At 34.5% G+C, this 15,611-nt stretch overlaps 1 protein-coding gene and 1 long non-coding RNA gene across 2 annotated transcripts in view; one reads left to right on the top strand and one right to left on the bottom strand.

Moving 5' to 3' along the window:
* The window catches only part of diaph3 (diaphanous-related formin 3), a 491,335-nt gene that overhangs the window by 322,426 nt on the left and 153,298 nt on the right, over window positions 1-15,611 (top strand). The gene's annotated exons all lie outside the window — the stretch shown is intronic.
* On the bottom strand, window positions 12,211-15,406 carry LOC141294226 (uncharacterized). The gene is made up of 4 exons (XR_012340903.1): window positions 15,188-15,406; window positions 14,964-15,044; window positions 14,067-14,155; window positions 12,211-13,287 (listed from the first exon to the last, which is right to left on the bottom strand). It is a non-coding gene; the product is annotated as an uncharacterized lncRNA (long non-coding RNA).

Genomic DNA, 15,611 nt, shown 5'->3' with positions numbered 1-15,611 from the left:
CATACAGCATGATGCAGCAATAATTGCTGGCAAATCTCATAAAAGACAACAAAGATAACTTTCACAGGACAAAGTTGTTTTCTTTTTTTTCATGCATAGCTGTTTCTGCAGATATCTGTGGATTAAAAAGTGTCTCATGTCTGGCCTTATTTTATTTATTTCCCATCTTTTATGTCTGAGGCCCACGGTAAGTCATTATATTGGCCACGAACGTATATATTCCTACAAGATTAAACAAATTCATTCATCTTTGCCACAGCTTTGATGATTAATTGTGTCTCATTATGGAAAATGATGACAATAATATGTGTACTGCTGTGTGGCATGATAGATGAAAGCAGAAACATTTCAAGAGTGATTTTGTTTGGCTTTTTAGCATCTTGCCACCCATAATTAGAAAATGGCGTGTTTGTGGGCAATTGAAATCTCGGTAAAGGTTGGAAAGGGAAGAGATGTATCCTCTGCACATCTCACTAATTAGAAACAGCTTGTCCCCAGTTGATTAAGAGAAAGAAAAGGAAAGTGTTTCTTTATGTGGAAGATTCTTTGAAACCATGGTGAGAAATCAAAGGTTGACCTTCTCTGTCTGTTCTGTGCCATTGCTTTAGAACTCCTGTGGCGAGTGGAACTCAATGCACCGTAGTGGGAATCAATATGATGGAAAGGTGGGATAACTTTAGTTCCTCCTCACTGGATGTGTGTGCCTTTTCCTCTTCAGAATTACAGTCTTTTTTGTTAGGATTTCTAATGTCACTAGGCTATGTAGCTAATTTAAATTTTATTACTCAGTGGTGTTCACAGTTGTTACTTTTAAGTATCAACGTTGTCTTTGCTATTTTTTTAAATTAGTATCAAATAGTGCATTAAATGCATTAGTTTTTAATTTGCTATAATTGTTACGATGTAACCCATCTCTTTATACATATGTGACCCTGGACCACAAAACCAGTCTTAAGTAGTACGGGTATATTTGTAGTACTAGCCAAAAATCATTAAATTTGGCTTTTCAATCATTAAAGCCAAAAATCATTATATTAAGTGAAGATCATGTTCCATGAAGATATTTTGTAAATCTCCTCGTTAATTTCTTAAAACTTAATTTTTGATTACTAATATGCATGGCATAGAACTTTTGGACAACTTTAAAGGCGATTATCTCAATATTTTGATCCTCAGATTCCAGATTTTCAAATAGTTGTATCTCTGCCAGATATTGTCCTATCTTAACAAACCATCCATCAATGGAAAGCTTATATATTCACATGATTGCTTTCAGATGATGTAGAAATTCCAATATAAAAAATGGACCCTTATGACTGGTTTTGTGGTCCAGGATCGCATATTAGCAATGACCACTCTAAAACTCATATGCTTGAGCTATCAGCCCAGATTATCCAGTGTGATTTTGGTGTATCTGTGCCCATCTACTAACCACATTTCAGCTCACCCATATCCTATTTGGCTGGTGATTTCCCTGAGAAGAGATATGATTTCATTACCCCCCCATTTACTCCTAGAATGGCCTTCATTTAGAGACGTGATGACATATTATCCTTGGAGGTAATGCCTCCTCGGGGGCTCTTGATGTACTTTCTTCTAAGAACTAGTTGGCTAAGTCATTGTGACCCAAAAGAAGAGATATTTTCCCTTTCGCTAATACATCCTTGATTGTGAAGCAAATCTATGAATGTATTCATGTGTTTCGATAGATTGTATTTATAGTCTAATAATGAATTCTAAGTGGTAGAATAACTACTCAAAATGGTACAAAATATAATGAATTGTGAACTACAAAATATTCTAAATTGGTAATGAAATTATTCTGTTTTCACCATCTAGAACACAAGAATAGGTCTCATCTTAATGGCTCTTATAATAGGTATATGGAGGGTATTCATATAAATTCCATTTAAAGCATGTAACGCATTTGCTCAGATTTTGTTGTTTTAGGCAAATTGATTGAATGTCAGTAAGAGCAAACCGCACCTGAAATGAAACTACCCTTGTAAAAGTCTCTCATAGAATTTTTAATCATTGTCCGCCCACCCTGACAAGCAAGGCTCCCTTTGAGTAATTGAAAAATGTTGAGATGATTAAAGTAATATTCTGCTAAGGACCCTTTTCATTATTTTCAGTGCGCTTTTGAAATTACATTTATTGATTCCTGACTAATGGCTAAGAATACACACAGGGCTTTACCTTTAGTTCATTAATGAACTCAATTGTTTGCAAATATTGATTTTAATACACAAATCTCTTGTGATGAAATGGTTTCTGTTTTTTCTCCCTTGCGAGGGTATGCAGCCAACAATGTAGCTTCATTTTCCATGCATGTGTGCGGTGGGATTTGCAGATGTCATTCAAATGTGCTCTTGGAGTCCCCTACAGCATTCCCTGCTTGACTCAAGATCTGCTTAAGACTGTGTTGTATTCATTCATTCAAGTACTTATTTCAACTAAAAGCATAATTTTTGAAATACAATAAGCTAATATATTAAACATATACATGATTAAATAAACAGGTTTTTATTATAACACTTTTACATTTACACATTTTTTTACACATTCACAATTACATTTACACATTTTTTAAACAGTGCGGTAGATTTGTGTATTTCTGATGAAGTACAGGCAAAGGATGTAAACAGCACAAGCTAAATTAGATATGTTTCCAAGTTTACAATTTAATTTATGTGAACCATTGCAATACTGCAGAAACAATTATAGAGAATAAGGCAGTGTTTTTAGGCAAGTCACTGAATTATATGTGAAGCAACATGTTTTATTTAGTCTTAGACTTTATAAGTCAAATAATGTAAAGGTGATGTTTACCTTTAAAGGAGAAGTTCACTTCCAGTATGAAAATCTTCTGATAATTTACTCACCTCCATGTCATTCAAGTTGTTCATGTCTTTCTTCAGTCGAAACAAAATTAAGGTTTTTGAGGAAAACATTCCAGGATTTTTCTCCATGTAGTGGACTTCAATGGGAGCCAATGGGTTGAAGGTCCAAGTTGCAGTTTCAATTCAGCTTCAAAGGGCTCTACACGATCCCAACTGAGAAATAGGAGTCTTGACTTGCAAAACAATTGGTCTTTTTCCTTCATTTTTATATACTTTTTAACCACAAATGCTCGTCTTGCATTACTGTCTTTACAAAGCAAACGTGCAAAGAAAGCCAAACCCCCTTCACAAAAAAGGTAAAACAACAATGTTGGACAATTTTGAAGTTAGAGGAGAAAATGAGATGGAGATTTTTGCCCTACCCTACCTTTTTGAACTGAAGAACACGGACGATTAACTAACCACGCATAACTTTTCCAACATAATTACACAATGCGTGAAGACGCGAATGTGCATTGCAGAGCTAGTGTAAGATGAGAATTTGTGGTTAAAATATATACATTTAAAAAAAAAATAGCGATAGTTTCCATAGATAAGACCCTTATTCCTTGGCTGGGATTGTGTAGAGCACTTTGAAGGTGCACTGAAACTGCAGTTGGACCTTCAACCCATTGGCCACCATTGAAGTCAATTTTATGGAGAAAAATCTTGGAATGTTTTGCTCAAAAACCTTTTTTTTTTCGACTGAAGAACAATACATGAACATCTTGGATGACATGGGGGTGTGTAAATTATCAGGAAATTTTAATTCTGGAAGGGAACTTCTCTCTTTAGTAATGGCATTGTTTAGCAACTTTTGATTGATTTCTTATAGTCAGCATTTTGTTGTTGCCATTATTGTTTGGATGAGAACTTTGCCAGCAAATGGCCAATGAGAGTACTTTTGTGTTTGCTTGAGTATGTTTTGTAGATGGCCACAGGTCTTATTTTCCTGTCAGAATTGTGTGTTTACATCGCTACTCGTTTACTTCTTAGCGGGAGGCAAATCATTCGAGCTGAATTCACAGATAAGACGGCACTGTCATATAAACAGTGTTACATGAAAAGGTTCCATAAATCATGCATGACATTTCAATCTCTCCTCCCTTGTCACTTCAGCGGGAGACATTTCTGATGAGATGGAAAAACACTGACATGCACCGTGTGGTTAAAGGGATTAGCTTTGTCTCTGATTCAGAATATCTGACTCTCTTCATTTACCATTGCGGATGAACTTAAAACTAAATCGGAATTAAAAACACCCTTCACCATCAATCTGTTGATGGATGGCAGACGTTTCGTGCATCGCAATATGAGCCGGTTTTATTATGATTGAAAGCGGAGATAGTTCAATCAAACTAAAGTGTCTCAGACTGACTATTCTTGCATACAAACTGTTAAAATTTAATTAACCAAGGCCAAAATAATTATATTTTCCCCCGTGGTACTGTATGCTGGTCACTACGTCTCAGCGTATCTACCGGTTTATTTTTGTAAAACTAACAAGACATATTTTAAAAATCAAACTTAAATGATATTTTAAATGATTTACAAGATGCTGTGGTCAGCATGCTGTATCTTCAAACTTCACACAAATGTAATTTACTAAAACTTGCCAAGTTCATTGAAACAGCTTGGCTTACTTGCTAAATTTTGATCATACTGCAGCTTAAAGTTATGCATGATCATGCACTTTGTTTAAAGAGAATTATATACTCATCCAGAATTTTAAAGTAGAGCTACAAAGTAAAGTTTGAGCACTTAAGGTTATTTAGGCCTTACATTGTTTAAAAATATAGGCTAGTTGGTTGCTAAGTTTTTTCTAGGTAGTTGATAGATCTAGGAGGGATTGTAATCATACATTTTAATTAGAATCTGTGAGCAATGGGGTATTTTTGCTTGTCAGCTACTGTATGACTACAGAAAATATATAATAAAGCTATCAGAGTCAGAACAGACGAAAAAAGTCCCAAGGTTGTAGCACAAAAAGTCTTAAATTAGGATAGGATTCAATTATGTACTTTCTTGGCTAATTAATTTATACTATTCAGATAAAGGCTATACATATATAGTTTTTTAGTCTCTATGAATGTATCTTAGTGGCCCTTGCAGAAACAAGCCTTGCTTGCAATACTACATGACCTGGACAAGTCTCAACCAATCTGACAAAACAAATTTGAAAGTCATTTTAGATGAATGGCGGCCCTTACACGCTCATTTAGATGCTGTTCAAGAGGTAGGTTGCCACACACCTCCACAATGAGTAATTGTTGGTTGCTTCAGTCCTTCATTTCAGCAGATGAAAATGTCTGCCAGGTACATATCAGTGGGACATTTTCACACTGATCATGCTGTGCTATGCAGTAATTCATATTCAAAAGCTGGGAATCGCCTTTAACTGCGAATGTGAAGCCCCTTTAGGGGGCACGACTAGTATTGTAGTGTTGTGCTGTGAATACTGACACAGTCAAGAAGTGAACTTTACAATATAATGCCATAATGTGCCACATTGTTTAGTTTGACATTATATGCTTTCAGAGGATCCAAACAAGTGCAAAACAGACGCTGGCTTCAAGACCCCGCATGAAATCATGATGTAAACTAATGGAAAATTCTGTCATTATTTGCTTAACCTCATTTTGCTTAAAACCTGTCTGCTTTTTCCACAGAAAACAAAATTAATATGCAAGTTATGAAAATAGTCAATATGACATTATATTTCAAGTGTTATAAAAATGACAATCATTTACATCAATATGCATTGAAAATCTTGGGCTCTAATGTAGCTTCAAATATGGCATTTTTGAAGCATCACATCAAACATCATTGGCTTTATTAGATTATATCTTCTGACAAACCTTTTTCCCAGCACCATGTTTGTGACCCTTGACCAAAAACCCATGCAGTCTTAAGTAGCACAGGTATATTTGTTGCAATAGCCAAAAATACATTGTATGGGTAAAAATTTTCAATTTTTTATGCCAAAAATCATTAGGATATTAAATAAAGATCGTGTTTCATGAAGATATTATGTAAATTTCTAACCGTAAATATATCAAAACTTAATTTTTTATTACTAATATGCATTGCAAAGAACTTCATTTGGACAACTTTAAAGGCGATCTTCTCATTTTTTTTGCACTCTCAGGTTCCAGATTTTCAAAAAGTTGTATTTTGGCCAAATATTGTTCTATCCTAACAAACCATGTATCAATGGAAAACGTATTTAATCAACTTGTTGATGTATAAGTCTTAATTTAAAAAAATTTACCCTTATGACTGTTTTTGTGGCCCAGGGTCACATTTGATTTGAGAGCTACAGATGAAGGTAACGATTTTTAGTGAATAATTTTGGTCTTAAATTTCAGTCTTTTCATGACAAAACTAAGTAGCTTCAGAAGACTTGGAATATCAGATGTATAGACTACTTTTTATGATACTTTTAAAGTATACTTATGATAACATTTCTGCCATTGTCAGAAGTATCTATGACTATGACACGCGGGATCCAAGTTTTGTCCTTTGGAGCTAATCTATTTGCGTTTCTTAAAACAAATATAACCACATATGGGTTTTGGACTATTCCTTTACGGAAAAGAACAGGCTGTGCAATATGCCATTAAGAAATGCATCAATAAGGACAGAAAATTGTGTTCACCAGGTGATTTTTTTGTCATTTAGGTTTACTTTACAGCACTGGAATAGAAATTAAAAGACAAATGAACACCGGTGCATATTATTGGAGATAACTAAACCGAAGAGGCTCCTGTGATAAAGCTTGATTGTTCCAAACTACCTATCTGCCCTCTGTTCTCAGATTATTGACTCCATTAGGAGTCATTTCTTTGTTCCACAGGGCTAGTGCGCTTTCTTTATCTAATATACCATTCCTCTGCTGCAAAACGCAATGTGAAAAAGTCAGAATGCCACTATTATCTGTTTTAGGTTTGTAATAGTTTAATATGTATTGAAGATAAGGTGAGTCATCATTTGTCTAAGCTGTTATCATCTATAGACCATATATGCGACATCTCCTCATATTTGATGCCCCTGCTCTTGTTTCTCCTTTTTCGTCCTTTTGGTTTGCCTGCAGTTTGGTCTGTGAATACTTCAGACTGGCCTTGAGTGACTTTTCGTCAGTCCGTTTTATGAGCGATTGCGAATTAGCATATGCTTAACACCATAAAACCACTTTAAACCACTGGATCAATTAAAACGAATCAGATAATTTAATTCATTAGGTTGTAACATCAAAGTGGATGGCCGTCCTTACTTCACCTGAGAATTAGAGATGTGCGGCGTGTGCCATAAAAAGGGAAAACGTTTTGATTAGACTCACATACCGCAGATAAATTGACTTATTGAACATTTTCTACTGGACGTTTGCCAAGGGAAGCGTGGATTTCTGTCCTTCATTTGTCAGTGAAGGCTAATTCGAGGAATTGGCTAAAGCCTGTCTTTCTTTTTTATTTGAATAAAATAAATGCAAGGCGATCAACTCCTGCATTCAGGGATTGCTCTGTGTCCTTGGAGCATTTACATAGGTTGTTTGTCTTTCACATGAAAAGCAGGAGAGAGTGGGCGTTTATCTGCTTTGAATCCCACCTGATTCCATCCCCTCGTTCTCTCTCCTTTCATCCGATCATCCTTTGCCTCTATCATGTCGAGCATTAATCCTTGAGGAACACCAACAGTTTCTGTTATCAATTATTAATCCATCTCCATGGCAATGAAATGCAAGGAAGAGGAGCCATTCATTGGTCATTAAAAGATTATTCCCACATAGTAGCACATTCATGTATTTGTGGATTACCTTTTTTATACTACTGAGTATATAGGTTTCAATTCTGATCTGATTTCAAAGAACGTGACTCTGTGTACCATAGTCCAGGGACGATATGTTCATATGAGTTGTGCTGAATTTCCAGATTTCCATAGTACATGTCCAAAAAAGCATGGAATAATTGTGTTTTGGAACTACTTTGGAGTGCCATGTATAGTACATGAACTTTAATACTAAAGTACCAGTATTACCATCTGCTAACATTGCTGAACCATGGTATTGCCACAGTACTATTTTGTAAGGGTTCTAAAAGTCAAAAGCTTACATACACCTTGCAGAATCTGCAAAATGGTAAATATCTTACCAAAATAAGAGGGATCATACCAAACGCATGTTATTTTTTATTTAGTACTGACTTGAATGAGATATTTCACATAAAATACATTAACATATAGTCCACAAGAGAAAGTAATAGCTGAATTTATAAAAATGATCCTGTTCAAAAGTTTACATGCACTTGGTTCATAAACATGTTTTTACCTGAATGAGCCACAGCTGTTTTGTTTGTTTGTTTGTTTGGTGATAGTTGTTCATGAGTCACTTGTTTGGCCTGAACAGTTAAACTGCCTGCTGTTCTTCAGAAAAATCCTTCAGGCCCCACAAATTCTGTGGTTTTCCAGCATTTTTGTGTATTTGAACCCTTTCAACAATGACTGTATGATTTTGAGATCCATCTTTTCACCCTGAGGACAACTGAAGGACTCATATGCAACTATTACAAAAGGCTTAAACGCTCTTTGATGTTCCAGAAGGAAAAACCATGCATTAAGATCCAAGGGGATGAAAACGCTTTAATTTGAAGATCAGGGTAAATGTCACTTATTTGGTAAATATGTAAGTATCTTCTGTAGCTTCTAGAGGGCAGTACTTAATGAAAAAAAAAAACATGAAATTTGGGCAAAATAAGAAAAATGTATGTATCCTTATTCTGTTCAAAAGTTTACACCCCTGACTCTTAATGCATCGTTTTTTCCTTCTGAAGCATCAGTGAGTGTTTGAACCACCTGTAATAGTCCCTCAGTTGTCCTCAGGGTGAAAAGGTGGATCTCAAAATCACACAGTCATTGTAGGAAAGGGTTTAAATAGACAAAAATGCTAAAAAAACCAAAGTATTTGTGGGACCTAAAGGCTTTTTCTGAAAAACAGCAGGAAGTTTAACTGTTCAGGACAAACAAGGGATTAATGAACAACTAAACAAACAAACAAACAAACAAACAAAAACAGCTGTAGATTATTCGATAACAACAAAGTATTAAAAATCAAGCGTATGTAAACGTTTGAACAGGGTCATTTTTATAAATTCTCTTGTGGACAATATGTAAACATCTTTTTAATGTGAAATATCGTATTCAGGTCAGTAATAAATAAATTAAAAACATGCATTTTGCATGATTCCTCTTATTTTGGTAACATTATTATCATTTTGCAGATTCTGCAAGGTGCATGTAAACTTTTGAAATCAACTGTATATGGTACAAAAAGATTTTTGGTATGCATTTTCCATTATGCTTTGAATAAATATGAAAACATGTAAAGAATACAATTGTATATAAAAATCCATGCCAGAGGACTATCTCATGAATGAATTGTAATTTACACATTTTTTGGAAATTTTTATAATGTTTTTATAATTACTTTTTTAGAACTTTACTTACAGCTTAAATATTTGAATATTTAAAACTACAGTTTAAATGTTTAAATATTTAAAACTGATACAATATAACCATATGACTTTCTGCAGTTTATGCATTAATAGTGTTTTTTGAGGCTGATCTATCATTTCCTCAGAGCCCGAGTACAGACACAACGCTGCGCCCTGCTGCGCTGGTGTTTATCTGTGACGCGTGTTCCCCTCTCAGCCATCCGCGGGAAAAACAGACAGAATAAATGAGTCTTCTGCCAGGGGGCCGGAATACACAGGTAGAAGGAACTCCCAGCTGTTTTCGGTTGAGCAGCAATTTTCATACTAATGCAGGAAAAAAAGTGTGCAAAAAAACCCTCCTGTGGCGCAATCTAATCACTGATATTGACGTGAAAGAAACAGGTTTAATAAAGAACAGATATCTTAGAGCGAGGTGGCGGCTGACGGATGTGGTATGTCAAATAGACCCCACAGAGAAAATGTTTATAGAGCCAGTGAACATGGAGCAGGGACATGTGTGAAAAATGAGCGCTAAATGAAGTAGGTGCCGTAGTTTGGGTTTATTTTGTGTTTCTCTGTGGATATGAATTTAAAAGAGAGGAGACCGTATGTGTGGGAAAACTAAGACTAAATAATGTTTACTGGGAATAAATGGATGATGATGCATATGGTTAAATGAATGAATATATCACACAAGTTGTATGCACTGCTTCTGTAAGGTTTTGCTTACATTCAGTTTCTTTGTGTGAAGAACAGACTGAAATGTAACTGCTTTGCCACAGTCCTCAAATCTCCTTTAGATTATTTGCATTTTATTTCATATTTTTTCTGAGTAAGCTGTCCAACAGAAATCCAACAGAAACCGAAGTCAGCACCATGATACACTACAAGTCAAAAGTTTTTGAACAGTTTTTTTAAACCTGTCTTCTGCTCACCAAGCCTGTATTTATTTGATCCAAAGTACAGCAAAAACAGATGTTACTATTTAAAAGAACTGTTTTTGATTTGAATCTATTTTAAAATGTAATTTGCTCCTGTGATCAAAGCTAAATTTTCAGCATCATTACCCCAGTCTTCAGTGTCACATGATCCTTCAGAAATCATTCTAATATGCTGATCAATAAGCATTAATATTATTATCAATATTTAAAACAGCTGAGTAAGTTTTTTCAGGATTCTTTGATGAATAGAAAGATCCAAAGATCAGCATTTATCTGAAACAAAATATAATTTTGGAAAGAAATTATAGAAATTATTACTTTTATTTAGCAAGGATGCTTTAAATTGATCAAGCATGATGATAAAGACATTTATAATGTTCCAAAAGATTTCTATTTCAGATAAATGCTGTTCTTCTGAACATCAAGAAAATCTGGAAAAAATGCTATTTAGCTGTTTTTAACATAATAATAATAATAATAATAATAATAATAATAATAAATGTTTTGAGCAGCAAATCAGAATATTAGAATGATTTCTGAATCATGTGACTGGAGTAATGATGCTAAAAATTCAGCTTTTATCACACAAATAATTTAGAAATATATTTAAAAAGAAATCAGTTATTTTAAATAGTAAAACTATTTCAAAATGTTAGTTATTAAAAACTTGACTCGTAGCGTATGTCAACAAATGTGCGTAAAAGCCAAAATATGGCTTAATATTACTTTTTGTTACACATATATTCATGAAAAACCTCCAGAATGCTGTAGTGCATTCAAGCTTTATTTAACCTCGGAATAACAAACACAGTCTAGATCCCAAATTTAGCACACTCATCCACTCGGGAATGTTCTAGATTGTTCCTCCAGTCATCTCAGAACTAATTCAGCCCCCATTTATGAGGAATTATGTAACTTCTTCTTCTAGCGAACGCTCTCGATTTATAGTGCAGGTTTTATATTTAAATGCTAACTAAGATCTGTCCCCTACCTGAAACTGAGTGACAGATGCCTTGATTAATATCCCCCTGGCTTAGGCCTGATAAGAACCTGTGCGTCTTGCTATCTGCCTCTGCCAGACCTGAGACAATCCATCAGACGGTCTTAAGAGAGTGAAGCATTCAGGGTTTGGTAAGGGATGTAAAGACACATTATCTCTAGCTAGAGGCTGCGCGCAGATAGAGGCTGTTGGTTGTGTGTGTATGTGTGGTGAAAAATAGCACCTGTAGACCGGATTGCTCCTGGTGTTATTAACCTGAGAGCACCGGGGTAAAGGTGAGTAAATCGCTGTTCTATACCATGATAGCCCTCTAAAGCAGTTACTTACGAGTTAACGAAAACACCCACTGGCATGACACTGTTGCTGTCTCCCTAAATAGCATGTGAGATAAGATTTAGAGCGTCCCAAATATATGTGGAAAATACTGCTTTTTCATTGGATTTTGGAAGTAAGGTACTGTGCATGCCTTTCAGCTAATGCTGCCTACAAATCCTGTGTGCAGCGTGGTCAAACAGAAGGTCAAAGATGTTACAGCACATTTTAAATTAACATGAAATTTAGATAATAATTGAACTTTATGGCAATGGATTTAGATTAATGCTAATGTGCAAATGCAAAGTGTATGTGATGAAAGAGACTGTATGTCTCAGTACAGACATACAATTTTACTACCCTATCATTAGTATAATACACTGTAAAAAGTTTTCACCAGTTTCAACTTAAAAACTTAAGTTTAGCAGCTGCCTTAAGGTTTTAAGTTAAATCAACTTAAGTAATTTAAACTCACAAGTTATATCAACTCACTTTTATTGTAATAAGTTAAAATTAATTGTAGCTTTAAGCAGATTTAACTTAAAATCTTAAGGCAGCTGCTAAACTTAGGTTTTTAAGTTGAATCTGGTAAAAACTTTTTACAGTGCACTGTAAACCCTAATAAGTTCAGACTACTCAAATGATTTGAGGAAAGTGATTCCCTCAGTTCGTTTGAGTAATGGGAAAATGACAACTCGATTTATTGAGTTGAACGAATGTGGTCTCTTCATTGAATTAACTTAAATGTTTAAGTACAGATAACTTAAAAGGGCTAACAGACTAAACTTCCTAAATTTTCAGCTTATATATAAATATATATATTCTACTTGTATTAAATAATTTATAAATCATTAAAACAAGGTTTTTTTTTCCACATCAACCACTTTATTAGGCTTATACTGCATTTACATTACTTATAACAGTAAGCTCACATTTATAAAATTCATGAACAAAATCATGAGCTCCTTTTTTAACAGTAAACTCATATTTTTGTCTGTAAGCCCACACTGTCATATTTTTAAAAGACATATGTACAACAAAATAGCTAATTTTTAATTTTAACAGTAAGCTCACATTTCCAGAAAGACATGAACAACAGCATCATGAACTTACATTTTTTAAAGTACATTCACATTTTATAACAGTAAACTCCTATTTTTGACTGTAAACTCACATTTAATATCACATTTTTAAACAAAACAGCTCATTTTTAATAGTAAGCTTACATTTTTAAAAGACATGAACAACAACATAAGCATTTTTTTTAACAGTTAACTGTTTTAAATGTAAACCTATTATTTATTTATTTTTTCACATTTTTACAAGACAAATTTGAGATATACCAGTTCCTTGGAGTGTGTGTTATACAAAAAAAAAAAAAAAGAAGGTGTTTCTTCTCTGTTGGTGAAAGTCTTACTGACTGTTAACATAAACATGTTTTTAATTTCCAATGTAAAGGTCATTTTCATTTTTTTCTCCTCCTGACAAGAAAAGCACAAAACCTGTAACATAAATTTGTCCAAACAGAAGGCACATTGATTCAGGAAGGTCACTTAGATTGTCCATCACCACTTTTCCAAGAGTTGAGAGGCTGAAGAGTAGTCCCATCTTCAACTATTACAATCCCCACTGACAACAGCAAGATTTGAGCTGTGATCATCAGACATCTATTAAAGATGAAAAAACATTATCAAATTAAAGTTAATTCACATGCATGCAAGCTCATGTAGATTTCAAACAGTGCAACTTAATCTTAAGGAACAGTTCACCCAAAAATGCAAATTCTGTCATTGCTCACTCTCATGTCATTCCACACCCCTAACACCTTTGTTCTTCTTCCAAACAAAAATTAAGATTTTTTTTAAGGAAACCCAAGAGATTTCTGTTTCTCCAGAGATCCAATGTAACATTTTCAAGGTCTAGAAAAAAAATCCATGAGACTTCAGTGGTTTAAACTCAATTTTATGAAGCAGCGCGAGTGTTTAGTGCAAAAACATGTAATTTACCACTTACAAAATAAAATTATTCAAGGCCTGTTCAGATTTCAGATCTTGCGTGAACACAAAACACATGCACTGTGATGCTCTCGTGAACATGCATTGGGGATCTGTATTTTTAATAGTTTTTATAGTTTGTTTCATGCAAACCTAAGCATGTGCGTTGTTTAATAAAATTGAGGTTAAATCACTGGAACCACATGTCTTTCTTACCTTTTCTTGTCCCTCTATGGAGAAATGGAAAACTCTTGAAAATTATTTTAAAAATCTTCATTTGTGTTCCAAAGAGGAACGGAAGTCTTACGAATATGGAATGACACGAGGGTAACTACTGACAAAATTCTAATTTTTGAGTGAAATAACACTTTAGATTCAAATTTATATAATGAGTGTGAGTGATCTAATGTGTGCTTGTCTTTTTGACATTATTTTCTACATGGAATACTTACCAAACATGTCGAAGAAATCCCCAAACATCTCCAAACACAAGAGGTGGTCCTTGGAGCACAAGAGTTCGGTCCTCAGTCGGCTCTGACAACTTATGTGTGAAAACAAAAAAACAATTATATTAAATCTAACCACTGGCTATTACTACTTTTTTTTTTATGAAATTCATAACAGCATTTAAATCAGGGGTGTCAATTCTTGGAGGGACAGAGCCCTGCAGAGTTTAGATGAAATCCTAATTAAACACACCTGATCCAACTACGTTAAGTTAACGTTGTTACAACATTTTTGCACGTCTTTCCCGACAGTAAAAAGTCAACAAATCGCTCACAGGGACATGTAAAACAGTCACAGCTCTGCTAATGGTAACTTGATTAAAAACAAAATGCAGATAGGATTGAATACATTTTATAAAATCTATTAAAAACGAATAATTAATATTATGCACCAAGAACACATTACATGAACAGAATTATTAATTAAAAACATAGGCCTATCTCTGTAAATGTGTCACAATTTCGTTAATTTTTAGCTTCGCATTGTTCTCCTCATGAAACCTTTAGTAAATCTGCATTAATAGCCACACGGATGCAATATACTGTTACAAACGTATTTTCATTCTCAACTGTTTATGACCATTTAAGACATAACTGACAAGGGTTTACGTGAATAATCACCAAGCGAGCGCCTCATTTTGAAATATTTTTGCGTGCATTTGACCGTTTATGCGCGCACCTTGAGGTAAAAGCGAACTAACGGTACATGTCCGTGTTCTGTTCCCTCATAAGCGCATACACAACAGCGCAAGTTCTCATTCTTGCTTTTAAAAACACAACATCAAAGAAACATTAATAAATTAAGCAAGTCACAACGTACAGGCGTGTTAAACATTAACTTACCAGCGTAATCCATGGGCCTTCGTCACGACCGACTCCATCCCTGTCCCTGCCTGCTTCACGACCGCCTGCCTGCAAGTGCCGCTGGGGGAGGAAAAAAAGTTAAGCGGGAAATTCAAATGTTCTTATAGAAATTTAGAAACTCCGGCATATTTATAAGTACAAAATACTCCAAAAATAAAACGGAACCAAGCAAAATTTACACTTATATTTTACCATTAACCTACCTGTGTAACTTCACTCTAATGAATCTTTCACGACGGCTTTCTTCCCGCCTGCTTTACCGCCAGCTTACTTGTGCTGCTACTGGAGCAAAACAAAAAATAGCATTGGAATAACGTGTAAATCAATTAAAAAAAATGTATATGAGCGTTTAAATCTCTACTTACTGATTTAACTTTTGTCTTTCTTGTGTCAGATGGTTTCTGCTAGTGCGTCTGTCCTGCTGGTTCTTCAGCAAAATTCAGCATGATGAGAAAAAATACCGCCTTGTGTCATATAACTTATATCGACCAATCAGCGCGGTTGTCAAAGCAGAATTTCAAGTGCGACCAATCATTTTAAATAGACATTGTGAATCTTTCAAATTAATTAAAATGTTGAGTTCAGATAACTTAAAATATCAATTAAAAAGTTTTTTGCTGCCAAATG

This window comes from Garra rufa, chromosome 20, assembly GCF_049309525.1.
Source record: "Garra rufa chromosome 20, GarRuf1.0, whole genome shotgun sequence".
NCBI lineage: Eukaryota > Metazoa > Chordata > Actinopteri > Cypriniformes > Cyprinidae > Garra > Garra rufa.
The sequence above is the reverse complement of the archived record's forward strand: the minus strand, read 5'-3'. Positions and strand labels throughout refer to the sequence as shown.